This window comes from Triticum aestivum, chromosome 3B (assembly GCF_018294505.1).
Source record: "Triticum aestivum cultivar Chinese Spring chromosome 3B, IWGSC CS RefSeq v2.1, whole genome shotgun sequence".
NCBI classification, from domain to species: domain Eukaryota; kingdom Viridiplantae; phylum Streptophyta; class Magnoliopsida; order Poales; family Poaceae; genus Triticum; species Triticum aestivum.
Window position 1 is genome coordinate 771,296,066 of NC_057801.1, and position 15,078 is coordinate 771,311,143.

At 47.7% G+C, this 15,078-nt stretch overlaps 1 pseudogene; it reads right to left on the reverse strand.

The window, feature by feature from the left end:
• Nucleotides 1–12,979: 12,979 nt before the first annotated feature.
• LOC123067866 (putative F-box protein At1g50870) lies at nt 12,980–14,359 on the reverse strand (annotated as a pseudogene).
• Between the last annotated feature and the right edge of the window lie 719 nt (nt 14,360–15,078).

Consider the following 15,078-nt stretch of genomic DNA (forward strand, 5'->3'; position numbering starts at 1 on the left):
CTTGAGTTGAAAAAGGACAAGATGAAAAAGTATTGCACAACAGTTTGGGGCTTAGGGGTTTTGAAGAAGTAAACAGTGAAAGAAACAGTGGAGGGCTTAGGGGTTTTGATGTAAATAGTGAGGGAAACAATGGAGGGCTGACCTTGTACTATCGTGAAACAGTATAGGTCCATGTTAAATTGGCAAACTCGAGATGTATTGATGCACAGGTGGTGTTCGGTGAGGTAGTTTCGTCCCGTCTCTCCCACGAGAGACAGGGTGAAACCTAACGCGCCGCCAGCCCAGCCCCCTTGCTTCTCCACCTTCCCCTCGCCGCCACCAGGGTGCGCCGCCGGACGAAGCCCGGCCAGCGTCGGTGGCGGCGAGGATCTCCTTCCTCCTCGCCTGATCTGCTGTAGCGCGGGCGCGGCACCTTGGCGGGGACGCCTCGTTCTGGCGCAGGGCGTGGTGGCGGGGCTGCGTACGGTCACGCTGGTAGCGGGATTGGACGGCGGCTCGGCGGCTGATGCGTGGCGGCGGCGCCCAGGTCCAGCAAGCAGGCAACGGCGTACGGTGAGATGTCCAACGGCGGCGGCTAGCGTTCGATCTGGGCTCAGATGGGCTTCGACGAGCCATGCATGCTGTTGTCTTGTATCTTCCATGCTCCGTCAATGGCAAACTGCTCCTGTAGGAATAAACAGGACGTCCGAGTGCACGTCCATGTACTAGTCCGAGTAGTACTCCTATATCTTAACCGAGTAGGTCAGCTCTCGTACTAGTTCTGGCTCTTATATATAGCCATGTAAATCTCCCCTGTAAGACAAGGAAAAAGAAAAGCAATACAAAGCAAAGGCTCGACACGGGCCTTTAACCATCAAAAGCCAACAACTGGTATCTAGAGCCTCGATGATCAAAGATTACGGACAGTGACAAGGAGTTGGTCAAGTCCGGCGAAGGCGGTTCCAAGGCGAACAAGTCCGGCAACGGCGGTTCCAAGGCGAACAAGAACGCCGACAAGGTGAAGAAGGGCGGCAAGTCAGTAACCAGTGGTGGCGGAACGGGCGGCGCCAACGTACAGGAGCATCGCAACATCCCCATCCAGTACCCGATGTTCACCGACGCCAACTACGGCGTGTGGGCGGTGAAGATGAAGATCATTCTCCGAACCCTTCGAATGTGGGAGGCCATCACGGACGACGACGTCGACAAGGAGTGCGACGAAGATGCCATGGCCGCCATAGCCCAGTCTGTGCCGGATTCCGTGCTGATGACATTGGCGGAGTTCGAGACAGCAAGAGAGGCGTGGAACGCACTCAAAGAGATGAGGATCGGAGAAGATCGCGTCACCAAGGCTTGGGCACAAGTGCTGAAGCGCCAATTTTACAAGTTGCAGATGGAGGAAACTGAATCGGTGAACGGCTATGCCATGCGTCTGACTACATTGGTGGGAGAGTTCCGCGCGCTTAGTGCGAAGCTCAAGGAAACTGAGATTGTGGAGAAGTTTTTCAGTTCCGTGACTGATAAATTCACGTACATCATCGGCACGCTCGAGCAGCTTTACGACATAGACGACATGACCATAACGGGGGCGATCGGACGCTTGCGGACATGGAAAGAGAATGCTCGTGGTTGTCGGAAAGGCAAAGGAGGAGGTGATGACTAACTCATGTACTCGCGCGCAGATTGGGAGTCCCCAAGTAGCAAAGGAAGGCGCAACATTGGCGAAGGCTCAAGCAACGCGAAGCGCGGCGGACAAACTAAAGAAGGCAAATGAAAAGGCAAGCCACAAGGTCGTGGTAAGGCGGACCAATCTAAAGAGCGGAAGCCACGGAACTTGGATATGTCCGAGGTCAAGTGTTATAACTGCAATGAGATGGGTCACTTTGCGAAGGATTGTCCGGAGCCTAACAAGAGGGAGATCAAGGCAAATTTGGCAAAGCAGGAAGACGAACGTCCAGGTCTTCTGATGGCCGAAGTTTGTGATCTCGTGGAGCCTAACAAGCGTGAGATCAAGGCAAATTTGGCCAAGCAAGAAGACAAACGTCCAGGTCTTCTGATGGCCAGTTTGTGATCTCGTTCAAATGATGGTTGTGAAACCAAACCGGATGGTGCTACTTCATGAGAAAAAAGTAACACCAAAGTTATCCGGAAGCCAGAACGTGTCGTGGTATCTAGACACAGGTGCCAATAACCACATGACGGGGTGCAAGGAGAAGTTCCTCGAGCTAGAATATGATGTTCAAGGCTCGGTCAAGTTCGGTGATGGTTCAAATGTGGAGATTTGCGGACAAGGTTCTGTCCTCTTTGAGGGTCTCACAGGAGAACATCGCATACTCACCGGAGTGTACTACATCCCACGGCTTCGCAACAACATCCTCTCTGTCGGGAAACTTGACGAGAATGGATGCAAGGTGGATATTGAGAACGGAGTGATGACGATCTTCCACAACCTCCGAAACGTGCTAGCGCGTGTGAATCGCATGCGGAACAGGCTCTATATCCTCAACCTTGATCAATCTCAATCGGAGCGTTGGCTCGCCAAGAGTGATGATGATTCGTGGTTATGGCATGCTATATTTGGACACGTTAACTTCTACGCCTTGAAGAAGATGTCGAAGATGGAGATGGTATCCGGGATGCCATTTATCGACCATGTTGATCAAGTATGTGATGGGTGCTTGGTTGGAAAAAGCACCGTAGGCCGTTCCCTGCGCAGTCTACCTATCGTGCAAGTGATGCACTCGAGCTGCTCCATGGTGATCTATGTGGCCCTATCACCCCAGCAACTCACGGAGGAAAGAAGTACTTCTTCCTTGTGGTAGATGACTACTCGAGATACACGTGGGTCGTTCTCCTACGATCTAAAGATGAGACGTTTGAAGCGTTTAAGAAGCTGAAGGCTGCAACGGAGATGGAACACAAACTGAAGGTTCGCGCTCTAAGGACAGATCGCGGCAGAGAGTTTACGTCGAACGAGTTCAATGACTACGGTGAGAAGATTGGCATAAAGAGATTCCTTACGGCACCTTATACGCCACAGCAGAACGGGGTTGTTGAAAGGCACAATCGAACCGTCGTTGGCATGGCGAGAAGTTTACTCAAGAGCAAGAACTTGTCGGGGACATTTTGGGGAGAAGCTGTCTCGACTGCGGTCTATCTTCTCAATAGGGCTCCAACGAAGGCGGTAATCGGCAAGACTCCGTATGAAGCAATTTACGGACGTAAGCCAAATGTGTCTCATCTACGGACGTTCGGGTGCGTGGCACATGTGAAGACGGCGGAGCCGCATGTCTCAAAGCTTGTCGATCGTAGCACCAAGATGGTGTTTATCGGATTCGAGAGGAGTTCCAACACCAAAGCATACCGCTTCTACGATCCATGAACCAAGCGTCTACGAATTTCACGCGACGTCGTGTTTGAATAAAACCAAGCGTGGAATTGGAGTGCAGCAGCCAACGATGCTCCAAACGGTAACATATTCACAGTTGAATTTCCAACTGATGAAGATGCAGGGGAGGATGTCCAGGTGGTTGGCAAGACGCACAACCAAGGTGACCGCAATGGCAGTGATCACCATGGTGCCGACACCGACGACGACGCGCATGGGTCGCAAGGTGATAGCGACAACGACGTGCAAGACATGGATAGAGATCTCAGCAACGACACCGACAACGAGGCGCATAGTGATGATGACAATCAAGATGATGGTCACGATCACGGCAACTACGCCGATGATGCGGATGCCAACGACCCGGCATCTACCACGCGCGAGACTCAACGGTCTTCCTCAAGTGCATCGACGCTGACACAATTTGTGTCGCCCCCTTCACAAGCCACGACGGATTCTTCCGGGCCTCGTTGCTACAAGCCACTCAAGAAAGTCTACAAGTACGCAAAGCCAGTTACACTCGAGTACTCCAATTTGTGTTTACTCAGAGTTAAGGAGCCGACGAACTTCGTAGAGGCGAGCAAAAGTTCAAGTTGGATGCACGCCATGGATGAGGAGATGAAGGCGATCGAGAGCAATGGCACGTGGACTTTGGTAACCCGACCTCTGAACCAAAAGGCCATAGGTTTGAAGTGGGTTTACAAGTTGAAGAAGGACATGAAGGGTGCCATAGTGAAGCACAAGGCAAGACTCGTCGCAAAGGGCTACGTACAACGTCAAGGAGTTGACTATGAGGAGTTGTTTGCACCGGTTGCTCAAATCGAGACGGTGAGAGTGCTCCTAGCTTTGGCAGCACAAGAGGATTGGAAGGTTCATCATATGGATGTTAATTCCGTTTTCCTCAACGGTGACCTCAAAAAAGAAGTGTACGTGGAACAACCCCTCGGCTACAAGAAGAAAAGAGAAGAAGGGAAAGTGTACAAGCTCAAGAAGGCACTTTATGAGCTAAAGCAAGCGCCAAGAGCTTGGTACTCAAAGTTAGACCGAAGATTGGTCTTGCTCAGATTCGAAAGATGTCTCCACGAGAATCTGAAAGACAGTCTATCAAGCACCGAAGAACAGGTGAAGGATGAAGACGCGACCAAGGAGGAGCGCTGGCGTCAAGCTACGGACGAGCCGACGACAGGAAAGATGATCCCTGAAATGCTACAAGAAACGGCGAAAGCAATGCCAAGGATAATGTTTATGAGTAGTAGTCATCGCATTTGGGATTCAGGTCGCACTGAGGACGTCATGTTTAGGGGGTGAATGTAGGAATAAACACGACGTCCGAGCGCACGTCCATGTACTAGTCCGAGTAGTACTCCTATATCTTAACCGAGTAGGTCAGCTCTTGTACCAGTTCTGGCTCTTATATATAGCCATGTAAATCTCCCCTGTAAGACAACGAAAAAGAAAAGCAATACAAAGCAAAGGCTCGACACGGGCCTTTAGCCATCAAAAGCCAACAGCTCCTAGGCTCGACCCGCAACACGAGGACATTCGGGGGCTCCGGCCCTGGGCGTGGCGGTGGTGGCTACTTCCTTCGCTGGAGGTGGTCGGCCAGCTGGTTGTGGCATCACACATTCAGTCCCGGTGCCGAGTGGGAGACGATGCTGCCGGTGAAAACCGTGCTATGACTTCGGTCAGGGTGAGCCATGGCGGCGTTTTCTCGTCGTTATCTTGATGAAGACATCGCCACTGCAGCTACCGTCGACTTGCTTGCGCTGCTCCGGGTGAAAACCTAGACCCGGGGTTCCTGGGTCGAACGATGGCGACACTTTAGGTGTCGTTCTCCCTCTTGGGGGCATTGTTTTTGGAGCAGCGGGTGGATGGAGGAGACAAGTGGTGGAGCGGTTTTTGATTTACCACATCAAAGACGGCGGATCTCGGCGGCGTGGCGCAGTGGGGATTCGGTGTCCGATGCGAGGAGATGGACTCGCGCAGGAGGAGGACGCTGTCTGGCGTCATGGTGGCGTCGATGGCGGAGAGGCCTGGCAAGGTCGGTGCGTTAGTTTTTGCTCTGAAGATGGATTGGTGGAAGATGGCGGCAACGGCACATGGGAGTGCGTCGGACCGCTTTGTACCCCAAACCCAGTATGTGGCTTGGTTGGGGCCTCCGACTTTAGATGTTAGGCATTTGTGCGATGTCCGTTTGGTATTAGGCTCGGACTATGTGCATACCTTCATCAAGTGGATAGAAATAGCGACAGATGTTGCTAGGATGCTGGCTTCAGACTACCTGATGTACTTCTTTGTGAATAATTAATAAAATTGCTGTATGCATCGCCCAGATGCAAGATGCAGAGGCCGGGGTAATCCTTCTTTTAAAAAAGAAACATGTTCTGTGCGGCAGATGAACCATGGTGACGTCTCACCTGCGTTTATGGGGAACCACAAACGGAAAACCAACACGGTACATGGACTTTGCTCCAAGAAGTATGACTGAGAAGTATAGGAACAAAATTTGCTTGTTGTAAAATGCTGAATAAAACTAGAACGAGAAGGGTCACCCGCCAAAACTTAGGATTTCAAGCCACCTGTAGTCTAGCTGCACCTGGCTAGGGTGCTGGTACCGAAAGGAAGCTCCAACGTGCTACACATGAGAACGATTCTTCAAACTCTCCTGATGCCTCATATTCCCCTGTGTTCTCACGTCCTCTCTTACATCAGTATATGTGATTGCCACCTATTTGATAAAATAAGCTAGTGCTACCAACACGTGAAGATAGAGCTAGATGATCGACTTAGCTATTCTATTGAAAATGAAGGTATACATATGAGATTGAACGGCCTTAGCTATTTTGTTGAGGATGAAGTTGTACATCTGACAAGAGAACTTGAAGCTTGGCACCCTGAATAGAGACTACAGCGTGTTGATGCATGTCAACGAGCATAATTCCAATCACCAAGCCAAGCACAATGTTTTTGCAGTGAAATACCCTGCAGTTTGCCTTGTATTTATACATGCGCGATACTTCATCGCCAAGATTATAATTGATTACAGAATCACACCATATCTCTTCCCAAGGAAAAAAAAGAATCACACCATATCAGTCTCTACATATGAGATCATGATCGATACAAAATCACAACGATATTTCTTTGGCTTAAATACACCGATTTGGTTAGACCATGGTTGCCGAGCGTTAGGCAAAAGAATCAAGCTGTAACACAGTAGGCTTGGGTCTCTGTCTAAGCTTCGTCTCGCGGTCAGCTCCGGCATGACGACCTCTACAAGGATACGCCGCACATCGGAAGGAGGCAGCGTGTCCTTCCACTGCACGACAAAGTGGCGCATCCGATCAAAGTCCGTGGCCTTCCACTCGAATGCCTAGACCGTCAGAACCACAGTGTTGTCGACCATCTCCGCGTATGGTGACATTGCCGAACTGTCGTCCAGTGTGTTCTTTAGCAGGACGATCACGTCCAGCCTGATGGTGGGGGTCCCGTAGAGGCTGCCACCTTTGGAGCACCGGGGCAACTAGCGGCACCACGAGCATGCGTGTTGTCTTCGTGAGGCAGTACGTCTAGTACTCCTTAGGGAACTTCTCCTTGAGCTTGTGAACTCCCAGATCAGGTCGCCCACCGTCACAGCCCTTGTGATCACCCCCACTGCGTCCTCCATATGCTCGTCGTCTTCCATCTCTGGTGTCACCTGCTCTTGCGTGGCAAGGATTTGCTGGCAGAACTCCCAACCTTGCTTCCACGATCCATCAGCGTCACCCTTCTCCCCGTCGTCATAGACCACTTGAGAGCTTGCTAATAGATCGCAGAAGCAAGGTCGGGAGTTCTGCTAGCAAATCATTGCCACACAGGAGCAGGTGACGCCGGGGATGCAAGACAACGAGCATATGGAGCATGTGGTGAGGGCGGTCACCAAGGCCGTGATGCTGGTGCACGAGAAAAGTGCGTCGGGAGACCTGATGACGTGATTTGTCAGTTCAGAAGGCACAAGGAGAAGTTCCCCGAGGTGTACCAGGCGTATTGCCTCACGCACACAATGTGCATCCTCGTGACGCCTCTAATTGCTCCGGTGCTCCAAAGGTGGCAGCCTCTGTGGGGCCTCACCATCTGACTGGACGTGTTTGTCGTCCTAAAGAACACACTGGACGGCGGGTCGGCAATGTTACCGTGCACGGAGCTGGTCAACGACACCGTGGTTCCGGTGGTCTAGGCATTGGAGTGAAAGGCCACGGACTCTAAGCGGATGCACCACTTCCTTGCGTGGTGGAAGGGCACGCTGCCTCCTTCCGTTGTGCAGCGCATCCTTGTAGAGGTCGTCATGCCAGAGTTGACCGCCTAAGAGGAGTCTTGGGAGGACTGGGCAACCCTGGGACTTCGTCTCGCATGAGTACAGTAGGTGGGCGTAGGTTTCCCCTGGCGAGGCTTCGATGGTGGCGGCTTCGTCCACTGGAATAAGTGTCTCTTCACCCTAGCTCCATCTCGACGACACCCAGTGTGGTCTGGTCTAGGGATTCATGAGGGTGGTCATCGAGCACTCCTCGTGGGCAGCAGATTCATGCGGCCTCGGTAGCGGCACCATTGATGCTTGGCAGCTGCTTGGATCTGTGAGACTTGCTCCAGTGTCCACTTCTCTTCTTTTGTGTTGGTCCGATTGGACCTTAGTCTTCACGACTTCCCCTCCACGAAGAACAAAGTCAGATTGACTCTGGGTGATCTATGCAAGTATCCAGTGGCCGGGTACATCAGTGGAATCACGAGAAGGCAATTTATGAACTTTTGCACATTGACATGCATAAGACACACTCAGACCCAAGAGAAGGTGAACGAAGGAATTCGTTTTACGTAAGGAATGACTCACCAGCGCTTTTGGACAGATGACCTAACCTTCGGAGCAACAGATTTGGCAAGAGCTTGGGACCGGAGAGAGCTCTGATGCCTGGATGCGTTGGACGAGGACATGAAGCTTGGCACCATACAACAGAGACAACCATGACATCTAGTGTGTGTGGCGCATGTCAACACACAAAGGTTCAGCAATTACCAAGCGAGCTGCATTGTTTTTGTTGTAAGCTTGCCTTGTATTTATACATGGGCGATAAGTAATTGCCAAGATTATAATTGATTACAGAATCACACCATATTAAACTCTACGGATCAGACCGTGATCGGTACAAAATCAGAACCTTATATGTTTGGCTTAACTACACCGATTCGGTTAGATCATGCTCACCAAGAATTGACATGCAACACAGTAGGCCGAGGTCTGTCTAAGCCTAAGCTTGGCTGGTTGCCCCCCCTGCCCACCTATAGGTTGTTGTGCGCGTTTGACCACCTAAGGATGGCATCATGCTGTCTCCGCACTTCTCTGCCTCTGAAATGCATCAACAAAATATAAAGTGGAGAGAGCTAGGCTGTGAAACGCATCAGCAAAGGTAAAAGGTAAGTACTATCAAGACGATATGATTTTCAATAATGTTTACATAGTACCAAGATGTAATATCTCCACACGAGTGGGTTCTTCCACACATATTTAGGGCCAGTTCTTGTGGGCAATTCTCCGAAAATTGACCCCCTCCCCAGCTTTTCCCAGAATTGCCACTCTATATTTTCTTACAATTCCTAGCTAACTAGATCTTAACTAGCTAGGAATTGTAAAAAAAGATGAAGTGGCAATTCTGGGAGAAGCTGGGGAGGGGGTCAATTCTCGGAGAATTGCCCAAAAGAACTGGCCCTTAGTCTAGGAATTGTGGTCGAATGAGTTGTTTCTTGTAGCCAGAAGCTCCGCAGGCTATCAGAAAGGGGGTGGCGGGCCGCCAGGGCCCGGTCGTCCGAAGAGAGGGCCGCAGCAATCTTGGAGCAGGCAGCAGCAGCACAGGAGATAGAAGCTGCAGAAGAAACACTTGTTCAGAGTTGCAGGTTTATTAATATATAAAACAAAAGGGGTTCAGAGGTGCAAAATTAAAGTATTAATAGTATACATGCATCACGGCTTGGAATTGAAGCTTGAGTTGGTGCTAAAAAAATTACACTTGATCCCTGAACCAGACTAATTGTCTGCCAGGGTGAATAGTCTGATTTTTTAGAAGGAAAAAAATTTGACATTTAACTGAATGACTGATGATCTCCATCAGTTAGCTGAGAATTCAACTTACCAGGATCTGAAGAATCCACCGAACCCAGGCCCCCAAGAACCAGGGACACCAGGAAACCCAGGCCCACCAGGTGGAACCGGACCCCACCCTCCAGGGCCTCCCCAGGCCGGTCCTCCAGGCCCATGTGGATCCATCCTACCCTGAATTGCTCCTACTAAAATAAAATGAAAAAACAAGCTAAGCTGCTGATGAATGGTTAACTAGAGCTTCACAACTCAATCAGAAAGAACAAACCGAGACATGGTGTAGCAGTTTGTGGTGAAGAAGGATTTATAGAGGTAGAGTGAGAACTGGTAGTTGTGCATGTACCTTCTGTTCAATGGCTCACCCACTGCTCTATCTTACTTCCATTTCAACTACTGTTCTCTGCTAAGTATTGCAGCATTACAGGGACAATTTGAGCACTAGAGATTGAGTTCTAAACCACTTTGTTTCATAGCAAAAATAGTATGTGGACATATGAATCTAGCAGACCCATCTAGCTGATTTTTCTGAAGCAACACCGAAATCCAACAACAAACAAATTGCAAATGTAAGGTGCAGGACTAGCGTACAGTTTTGTCCATTTATCTTCTGTTTGTTACAAACAGAAGCTTCTTCTCAAAAGTTGCGAATATTTCCCTTACCTGAAGATATATAACATAGTTGTAAATGTAAATCAGACAAATAGCTACTGGTGAACAACTTAGTTCTTAATCAGGCGTAGAGCAAGCCAGTCAGGCAACTTTCACATGCAACTTAGAGGTGTTCAAACTTCAAAGAGTAGGTCGCAGATAGGCCAATCTCGACATGTATACATATAATTAAGCTTGATATACTACTCAGGATTTGACAAGCTGACCAACAAGAATATAGCTGAATAATTGAGATAGATAGCCTAGGTTTTCGTCCATGCAGCAAGGTGACCTTGTCGAAGGCGGGCATACGCCTTTGTGCGTGCCCCACAGCGACACGCACATGCCTAACCATGTCTAACTCTCGCTATAGTGGTGATCTTAGTTTCCACAAGTCCTACCTAACCATCTCCATCATTTATCTGAATTATTAGCTCCTGGGCAAAGGGCCAGAATATGGCATTGGAATCTAACCTAAATTCCCATTATTTATTCAAGAAATCAAGAAGATTTGGAATCATTTGTTAGAGTAAAACATGTCCAAATCCTGCAAATAAAACTGTTCCAACCTATCATGACAGACACATGTAAAATGGCCCCAACGCATTCAGCTCCCAGAAATGCATTATGATACAATATGGAGGCATTGAATTTAACCAGCTAAAACAAAAGGTACAAACAGGAAATACACTAAAAAGAACGGACTATTAGGAAGACCCCTAGATAAATAACAAGTACTGAGAAGACCACTAGATAAATAGAATAAAGCGTCCAAGAAGCACACTCTTATCGGAGCGTTTTTAACAAAGAAGACCACTAGATAATAAATACTCCCTCCGTCCCATAATATAAGAGCGTTTTTGACACTGCACTAGTGTAAAAAACACTCTTATATTATGAGACAGAGGGAATAGAATAAAGCAAGTACTCATCCAAGAAAATAGAGACATGAAGCGGATCAATTGAAAAGTACTTCAAAAGCAGAGCAAAATGGTATCGACCCATCTAGCTACGGGTGAAGCATCGACGCCCAGGAGCATTACAAAAATTGTGTTTCTGTAGTAACACCTTCTCTAAGTCTGGCTGCAGCATACATCAGTTCCATAGATCATTAGTTTCTTGCTTAGAACATAATTGTAAAAGCAGCAAAGCCCACAGGGAACATGAGGCACGGTGCATATTGAAAGGTTCAATCGTAGAAGCAGAACTCTGTTCTCTGCATGCTTAATGTTGCTTTAAACTACTGTTCTCTGCAGAAGCAAAGCCCACAGGGAACAGAATCGTTCATCTTACTTTCAACTATAGTTCTCTGCAAGCTTACTGTTGCCGCATTACAAGGACATTTTGAGCTGTAGAGATTGAGTTCTAAACAACTTTGTTTCATAACAAAAATAGTATGTAAACATCTGAATCTACCAGACTCATCTAGCTGACTTTTCTGCAGTTACCCGAAATCCAACAAAGAACAAATGAAGAAAGTAATATATATATATATATATATATATTGCATCATCAACGTATCGTTTTGTTCACAAACACAAGCTTCTAAAAGGTTGAGCATATTTTCCTTACCTGAAGATATATATCAAAGTTGTAAACAAGAGGTATAGTAGGAATGCACATGTACTCAGACAAACAGCTACTGGTGAACGATGTTCTTCTCATTCAGGCACAGGACAAGTCTGACACGCAAATTTTCACGTTCAACTTAGAGGTGTTCAAAGAGTAGGTTGTAGACAGACCAAGCTTGACATGCACACATATACTACTGAGGATTTGCACTCAAATTGGGAAGAAAATAACCGAATAATTGAGATAGCTAGCATAGATTTCCGTCCGTGCAGCAAGGTGATCTCTTCAATGGCGGGCAGACGCCTACATGCCCGGGAGCGACCCACACACGCCTTCCACGTCAGCACAGTTCCAGGAGGCATAAATTTTAGGGAGCGTTGACTCAAGCAAAAACTTTCAAGTACTGCTGAAGTTATTAAGAGCAACTGTGCTACAAGCATCACGCGAAGCCTTCACCCGAAGTGGTTAACAGCTGACTTGAAATAATAAGATGTCCATAGATTTTCAGGTTGTTGTACCGCTCTTTTCTAGAAGAATATACTACAACCATGTCCAACAAGATCTACCTAACCATCTGCATCATTTCTCTGAATTATTAGCTCTTGGACAAAGGGCCAGAATATGAGATTGGAACCTATTCTAAAATAATTCTTTAGGCAAGAAATCAAGAAGATTTTGAATCATTTGTTAGAGTGAAAGATGTCCAAATCCTACAAGAGACAGACACGTAAAATGGTCCCAGAACAGACCACTAGCTCCCACAAATGCACATAACTACAATCCATTACATAATTCTACATGAGCCAAGTTTGCTTTAAGAGAGCAACACATCACCTGCGCTAATATCTTAGTTACAACCAGTAGCACAGAGAGTCACAGTTCATAGTGGTAGATGCCTGAAGAAAACAGAATTATAACAGGACACTTCATTGAGAAGTTGACTATTATGATGCAATATGGAAGCATTCTTTTTTTTTTGCGGGGGAATATGGAAGCATTCAATTTAACCAGCAGTTCTCCAAAGCATTCTAGAGGTCAGGTGCCGCTTGCAAGTCAGCAAAGAGGAAAATCTGCCTCTTCCAATTGTCAGGTACAACAATGGGTACAAACAGGAAAAACACTAAAAACTGACTATTAAGAAGACCACTATATCAAGAGATAAAATCAATTCTTCAGTTAAGAAATAATGATGTGAGGCATGAAGATTGCTCAACATCCAGTAGGGAGACGACAACTAGATAAATAGAACAAAGCAAGTACTCAGCCAAGAAAATAGAGACATGAGGCGGATCAGTTGGAATTTGTTATAAAGGAGAGCAAACAGCTTGATAAGTTTAGCATTAACACAAGACATAACCTCAGCCCGAAAGGGTATCTAAACAAGCATAGATCCACATAACAGTCACTTCTTATCATAACTTTTTATACATCAACATAAAAAGAAGAAATGAGCATGCTCATACTTGATCCAGCTCATAGACGCTGCAGCTTATGAGGATACGAAAACTAGGCCCTTGAGGCACCACCTCACTCAACAGCCATCAGATGAATGGTGAAGCGTCCGCAGCAAAACCTTCTCGTGTCGTGAAGAAATCATGAGGAACAAGAGTCTGTTTGAGCCCATATTTATAGAAATTGATGTCTTGGAAGCTAGCAACCAGTTTGCCATCAGTGTCAACGTAAAACAGCCAATGAGCAAACCTGACTAGCAAGAGCACATCATCATCACCCGAAGCAACGATCACATACCAATTGCCATCACCATCACGGGCTTCAAGCTTCCTCCTGATTTGTGTTAGCGGCAATTAAACCCGGTACTTTAAGTCCCAAATCTCACTTTCATAGTTCTGCAGCACCCATATATCAACAATTTCATTTGCCCTGTTAGAGCTATAGATGCCAAGCATGCCATCCACCTCAAAGATAGATGAGTAGGTGGAAGCAAGTGGAGCACGCATCTGTCGAAACGACTCAGCTATGGTGTCGAAAACTATTACCAGTTGCTGTTCAGCCTGATCCTCGAGCTGGGCGCTTTCAGTCTCATATTTCAGATAAGGCAGTGGGTACCAATGCAGACTATGACGCGCCCAGACAGGTACATTGAAGAGCGCTGAGATCACTTCTCTCTCCGGACACCCGATGTACCACGGTGGCTGGTCGGAGCCCAACGGAAGGACATAGCAGCCAAATTCGTCCTTAGGCATGTCCAGGTCGCAACATCGCAGTAGCAGCCTGTACTCGGCGGTAGGTGCATGTGGATACATCCCCACGATGTTGAAGTCCCAGGCTGGACACCTGAGGGAGGCATGCTCACGCGTGGCCGGGTTGTAGACGGAGAAGCGGCGGGCACACCTGGAGAGGACGAGGAGGCCGTCGCAGGAGGCCTCGAGAAGGAAGGGCTCGGCAAGCCGGGCGACGGTGTGGAGCTGGGCATCGGCGGCGGCCCGGTGGTCGAAGGCGAGGATGCTATGGGATCTGTCTCTGCAGACGAAAGGGAGGATTGGCTGGCGGGCGTGGTGGGCGAGGAGGAAGCGGTGGGGGGAGATGGCGCAGTGCCAGGCGCGGCGGACGGCGCGGAAGCGGAGGAGGGATTTGGGGTCGAGGCGGACGAGGATCTCCCACAGGTTCCAAAAGAATTGCAGCACCATTCCTACTACCTCCCTTCTAAAATATATGACGTTCTGGAATGGAGCTAGTATTACTAGAGACTGATAAAATCCAAAGGATTTTGAATCCTAGTCCATTTTTCTTGATTCTGGTGCATGTCATACTTGTAGTAGTACTACATAAAAGGGAAACTAAACTTGGAAAAATAGTTCATACAAATCTGGGTGCCATGATCTTTTAATAAAAATGCATCTTTTTAAGACAACTGTAAAAGGCATGTACATAAACATTTCAAATGAATGAAAATTCAACAAAACTTATACTTCCTAATTTTCTGTTTCAGAGGGACCCACAAGGAAGATTTGTTCAAGGTGGCTGGGCCCACATTTGATATCTGGGTTTTAGCTGATAGCATGGCATAAAGAACTCAAAGTTAAATATGTTGCATTAATTTTCAGTCAAAAATATGTTGCATTAATTCTTCTTGTATTCTGATGTAATGTTTTCATGCCTACCATCCTAGTTTAAATCTCAATGCCTTGTACTTTTAGGCCATCAGAGTAGTTTTGGCTAACATTGGTGCCTACATGCAGGCAACATCATCACCATATGTCTCCTACATGATCATTTTTTTAAATGGAAGTCCATAAATATTCAAAAGTAAAAGAAAAAACAATCAATGAGGGGAAACTAAGAGAGAGAGGAATAGAAGGCTCTGCCTCCGCGTCACTCCGCTCGGGGTGACACGGGAGACGACGAA